Below are 6,239 nucleotides of genomic sequence, written 5' to 3'. Positions count from 1 at the left end.
TGAATGACCAGTCTGTCCAACGGACATGAAACCCACACAATGAAATTGTTAACGGGGACAGAACAAGAAACCCGTAACACAGTCCCAGAGGAACTATTGACTATGAGGTCTCTCTAAGCTACTGGGCATGTATGTCCCAGGCACAGAGCTGGAATTTTAGTGCCAGAGAGAAGCTTTGAGATAATAGCTTCAATTGCTGAGTACTCACTGTACGCTAGGTGCTATTTTCATTGTCCTGCATGATACCACACAGGAAGTCCATACTGCTGTTCTTCCCAGTGTCACGGATAATAACTTGGCAAAGTCACCCAGCCAGCCAGTGGTACAGCCAAGATCTGAACCCAAGTAGTTTGGCTCTAAGGCCTGTGCTCCTCCACACAATATCAGCATCCCACATTTTGAGGTGCTTTCTGGTTCAAGGTAGATTCATAGGATGGAGCATCATTAAGTGACCCCAGCCTCCAGGAAACCTGCTCCCTGGACCTGAATTGTGAAGACACACCCATCCTGTCTCTCCCTAGATATCCCCATCCCAGACTGAGGTGGATGGGAGCTTCGGGTACCCAGGCCACAGGGACTCACGTGACCCCTTCTGGGACAACCGACGAGAGCTAGTCTGTTCCCCTCAATCCTCAGAGCCTCTCAGAATGGGCCAGAGGGGAAGTGCCATCTTTCTGCCATTTGTGACTCTGCCCTCTGCACTGTCCCCTCCGCCGAAGCAAATACCAACATCACAGGCAACTCTGTGACCAGCCCAGGCCTCCTGCCAGCTCACAAGGATGTGTGGTGTGGTCAGCTGCTTCATTACCGCTTAGCATCCATTTATGCAAAGAGGCTTTTCCTCTTTCCTGTCAGTACCGGATTGCAGGCCTTCCCCCATGACACTGTCCCTCAGACTTCCATCTCTACACAGCCAGCCTGGGCTGCGGTACCCAAGGGCTCCCGCAGGGAGCTGACCCTTCCTAAAGGGCAAGTGCTGGGCACGAATTTCCTGCATGTGTCTGGAGGCCTCGCTCCTGCCCAGCCGCCCAAGCACATCAGGAAACAGAATCTTCCTTGTATTCATTCTACCTCCTCAGTTCCTGCAGGGAAGGAGTAGCCTGAGCTGAGAAACCAGCAGATCAAGGGCTCCACCGTGTGGAAGTCAGGAAGTGAGCTCTCCAGCAAAATATTTCCAGGACTGTCTCCCCGAGCAGGTACCACCCACAAGAAGCCCAAGGCTGGAGGTGGGGAGCAGGGGCCCAGTGGAGTATCCAGGCCATGGTTCTGGTCTGTAGAACACGGAAGGGTTCTTGGCCCAGTGTTCCTCCACCACACTCCCACCTCTTCTGCTTCCCCCAGCCCCAGGGAAGGCTTTCTCCAGCTCCAGGAGGGACCCGTGGGGGGCTGGCAACTCAGCTCATTGGTGGCAGCTGGAAAGATGCTGAAGCCATTCTTCCCATTCAGAAAATTAGATGGAATTAGCTTTGCTAAATTCTTCCGTTAGCCCTGGGAACCAAATCCCCCACTGATCGCAACAGGGCCACCTGCCAGCTGCTAGCAGGATGAAGCAGAGTCTGGCCCTCACCTGCAGCGCCTTCTCCCCTAAAGCCTGAGCCACACCTGCAGCTGCCAGCCACCTCATCCACCGCGACCTGGGCACCCCAGGCCTTGCAGCCCTTTGAAGTGGGTTGGGGCCTGCAGACTCTGTGCCCATCAGAGACGCAGCAACGTTTTTACCTGGGGATTCTGGAGAAAGCATGAGCCTTGCGATCAAACAGAGCTGGGCCAGTCTGGCTCTATCAGTACTGCTCTTTTAAAAACTCACTTTAGGGTGGGGGAGAGGGAGAGAGGCATCGATTTGCTGTTCCACTTATTTATGCGTTCATTGGTTGATTTTTGTATGTGCCTTGATAAGGAATCGAAACCTTGGTGTATTGGGACGACGCTCTCACCAATGGAGCTACCCAGCCAGGGCCACCTGTACCACCTTAAGCAAGGAGTAGACAAGGAGTAGATTTTTCTGAAAGCCACCTCAGAAATGGAGGAAGTGATATTTCTTTACTTTGCTTGTTTATTATGTGTCTACGCCTCTGTACTCCACAAAGCAGACATCACACCTTCTCATGGTTTGATCTCCGGCACCCAGCACAGTGCCTGGCACTTAGGATGCCCTCAACGAATAATTGCAGCAGGAAGGGGACAAATACCTTCCCGAAAGGATGGTTAAGAGCATTAAAGGAGATGACACATGTAAAGCATGGGGGTTGCACGTGCTCTGTGAATGATAGTTTTTGGCTACCAGCTTATTCTGATCATGTGACATGAGGCTTCCTGATAACGACTGATTACACCTGTCACTCATTCATTCACTGAGGACATACTGAGCAACTACCTCGTGTCTCCCAGACAATGCAAATATGGAGAGCACCGTCCTCACCTGGAAGTGGCTCAGTTATAACTTCAGTACATCCTCTGCCACATGCAGAGCAGAGAGAGCTGTGAACACAGAGAGAAATGGGCCTTCCCAAAGAACAGGGAGGGGCTAGCCAGGAAAGAAAGCAGGAGCGGGGCAGGGGGATCTGAAAGGGGAAGGAACTTTCTGTATCCAACTCTCATGGCCCATTCACCAGGCTGAGTCCCTAGAGATGAGCAGTAGGTGATGCCTTGTGTCACACGCAGCAGCTATGCTTGGAAGAGATTTTGCCTCGTCTATTTTCTCAAGAGACATAAAGGAGACTGTACCTGGATATTGCTTCCACGAGTTAGACTCCCTTTGAGACTGGTGGGAAGGACAGTGCTAATGCTCTGAGATTTCAGGCTCCAAACTTAAGAGCCCCAAACCAACTAGATGGCAGTTCCTAGAGGCAGGGGCTGCCTTATGGTCAGGGATTTAAACAAATCGAAGCCAGCATAATCTTTGTTTGCCATCACTTTACTGCCCAGAGTTCTGGGCAGGACGTCTTGGGAAGTTCCAGCCTGGGCAGCTCTGAACATTTGAGAGACATGGTTTCAGGTTTCCAGAGTTTGTCCTAGCAACCGCTGTCAGGGTGTGCCCTTCTGCATTCCACCTTTTCTGTTACTTTACCTGACACTTTAAAATGGGTTACGCTTTACTTAAAGAAATAGTTTTGAAGATTTATTCGCCAAATATGATGAGCAAACAAGTATCAACTGCCCCTGTCTTCACGCAGGATTGCTGCTCCCCCCGCCCCCCAGAGCTCCCACAGGTAAGCCCTTTCCACACCCTCCATGAAGAGATGCTCAAACACAATTCCCAGCACGCTCTGGGGCAGGACCCCAGCCAAGATGGACCAATGAAGCCCTAAATTGGTACCTACTAATGCAGCACGTGAGAAAGAGAGTGTGGGTCAAGGGGATCATATCCCACCGCAAGTCGTCTTGAGTAGCACCAGCAGCAGGAATAAACATGTGGGTGCACCCAGTAAAGACCTGTGGCACTTAATGGCACGACTCTCAGGTTGGAGTCCTGCCTCTGACTTTTCCTAGTTGTGTGGCCTTGGTCAAGTGACTTGTCTGAAATTCAGGTTCCTTATCAACAATATTATTACGACATAGCAATTTCTCGTAGTATTAGTGAACCTGTGAGATGATTGGAATGACATGATTGCAATATCGCCTTACAGACTTTAAAGTAGGTACCAATGTTTATTATTTTACTGGGAATTAAATTTTCACGGTACAGTGAAGCACATACTTTTACTCTGAGAACTTGGACACTATCGTTAACGATGAGGGAATATCAAGTGCACCCTCCTTGACCATCACACAAACTGCTCTTGTTCCCTCTGATGTGTAAACATGCTAACCTGGACGAATGGGCACGGAGCAGACGAGGTTGTGAGCTGGCACCGGGGGCAGAAAGCCCAGACGCATTAGTCACCCGGAAAGGTTACATAACACAAGGACAGCAGTTTTGTCGCTGCAGGATGACCGTGCAGACCGCGGACACCAGTCTTTTTGGTAACAACCCTGCTCTTCTACGATTCACACCTCAGCTCTGTCTCGCCCTTCTCCTCTTCACCTTGTCTCTAGGCAGCCCGTCCCCTTCCCTGAAGGCCTACACACCTGGCTCTCAGGGTCCACACCGGGTGCAGACTTGGGCTCTCAGATCCTTCACTGATCACATACGAAGTTCTTTCCACTTATTTTTTGTTTGTTTCCAGGAACCAATTTCTGTTTTCTTTAAATATTTTATTTATTTATTTTTAGAGAGAAAGGGAAGTGAGGGAGAAAGAGGAGAGAAACATCAATGTGTGGTTGCCTCTCATGCGCCCCCTCCTGAGGACCGGGCCTGCAATGCAGGCATGTGCCCTGACAGGGAATCGAACTAGGGAACCTTTGCTTCGCACTCAATCCACTGAGCCACACAGCCAGGGCCCAATTTCTGTTTTAACTAGGGTTCTTTGGGTGGTAAGTCAAGAAGGCTAATAAACAATCTAGACACAAAGTAGGCATTTACTACCTTGTTAACGAAAGGTTGGTAAATGGAATAGCGTTGGGCCTTGGGGGAGTTAGAACCAGGACTCTTTCTCTAGCTTGTCACGGGAATAAGTGATCCCCTTCCTTTCATTTCAACTGGAAAACCCATAGGTAAGGTCCTGGACCTGCCCGATCACACGCTAACCCTATGCCCAGACAGGTGGCATCTGTACTGGTACTGACAGCCCTGCAAGAACCACAGGGTGGGGGTGAGAGCAGCAGCTCCCAGAATTAAGTGGCTGTTATTCCCAGAAAAAGGGAGGGAAACGCAGGTATTCTCCTTAGTCACTCTGTGATGGTAATGTCTCTACAGAACAAAAACCATGCGTAGACATTTCTATCTTGAATTCCATTGCCAACTTCTTAGTCTCTAGACGTGACTTCTATATCCTATCTAAGGGCACACCCTGACAGCGGTTGCTAGGACAAACTTTGGAAACCTGAAACCACATCTCTGGAATGTTCAGAGCTGCCCAGGTTGGAACTTCCCAAGAAGTCCTGCCCAGAACTCAGGGTAGTGAAGTGATGGCGAACAAAGATATGCTGGCTTCGATTTGTTTAAATCCCTGACCATACAGCAGCCCCTGCCTCTGGTTACTGCCATCTGTTGGTTTGAGGCTTTCTTGTGAGGACTCTGAGAATGCCTCGTGTGTCCATAGTGCGCAAAGAAAAAGCAGATGATAAAGGCAGCTCTTCGAGGAGGGGGGGTAGAAGCAGAGTGGAGACAGTGTGGAAAAGCAATTGTGGGAATGGAGATTGAGTTAACCAGGAAGTCATAGAGGACTGCAAGAAAGTACTGAGGTAGGTGTGTCCCACCAAAATTTGTGTTAAAACCTAATCCCCAACGTGATGGATTTAGAGGGGGGGCCTTGAGCTCTCATGAATGGGGTTACTGCCCTTATTAAAAAGAAAAGATCAGATCTCAGGGAGCACTCTTGCCCCTTGCACCACGTGAGGGCACAGCAAGCAGATGCCTGTCTGTGACCCAGGAAGAGTGGCTTGTCAGCCAGGGAGCCTGTCAGCACCTGGATGCTGACCTTCCCGGCCTGCGGGACTGCGAGCGGTAAATGTCCTGTTTAAGCTACCTAGCACTTTTTTCTTTTATAGCAGCTGGAATAGACTAAGACAGGGGGTAATTGTGAACTTATAGTAGGTCCAATCCATCTTGTATGACCTTTTCTCTAGCGGTCTTTGTGCTAGGATGCAGATCTGGAAAAACTGGGTTGTCAGGTTTCTGATGGGCTGGGAAAACATGTATGTTTCCTCATTCGGGCAGCCCCTGCATTTATAAATACTCTTACTTATAAAGGGCATATACAAATGATGGAGCTATGATAGTTTATTTCAACATACTAAACAAAAACAAAACAATTTATGTCTTTGGGGAAAAAAATAAATTCTATAATATATATACACAGGGTTGTCTTGATTGACCATAGGGTATTTTAGCAAAAAATACTTAGGTACACACCTCATAAAGCTCTCTGTACACGGTAGATACCAAGTAACTTTGCAACGAGACATTTGGAAAAATCAAAACATAGTTGTAAAACAGAATCAAATGCGTAAGAATCTTGTGTACTTAGAGAAAGGTTATTTTTTCTTATCTGTATTTAAAAAATCATTCTTCGGCCTTCCATTTTCACGTGTATTTTCTTTAACAGAATTAAGCCTAAAATTTGAAGGCTTAAATCCTTTCTCCCGAAAGCCTCAGGAATATCAGATTCTCCTTCAAACCTCTCTAAAAAGGAGCAGAC

The sequence above is a fragment of the Desmodus rotundus genome, chromosome 8 (genome assembly GCF_022682495.2).
Source record: "Desmodus rotundus isolate HL8 chromosome 8, HLdesRot8A.1, whole genome shotgun sequence".
Lineage (NCBI taxonomy): Eukaryota > Metazoa > Chordata > Mammalia > Chiroptera > Phyllostomidae > Desmodus > Desmodus rotundus.
The sequence above is the reverse complement of the archived record's forward strand: the minus strand, read 5'-3'. Positions refer to the sequence as shown.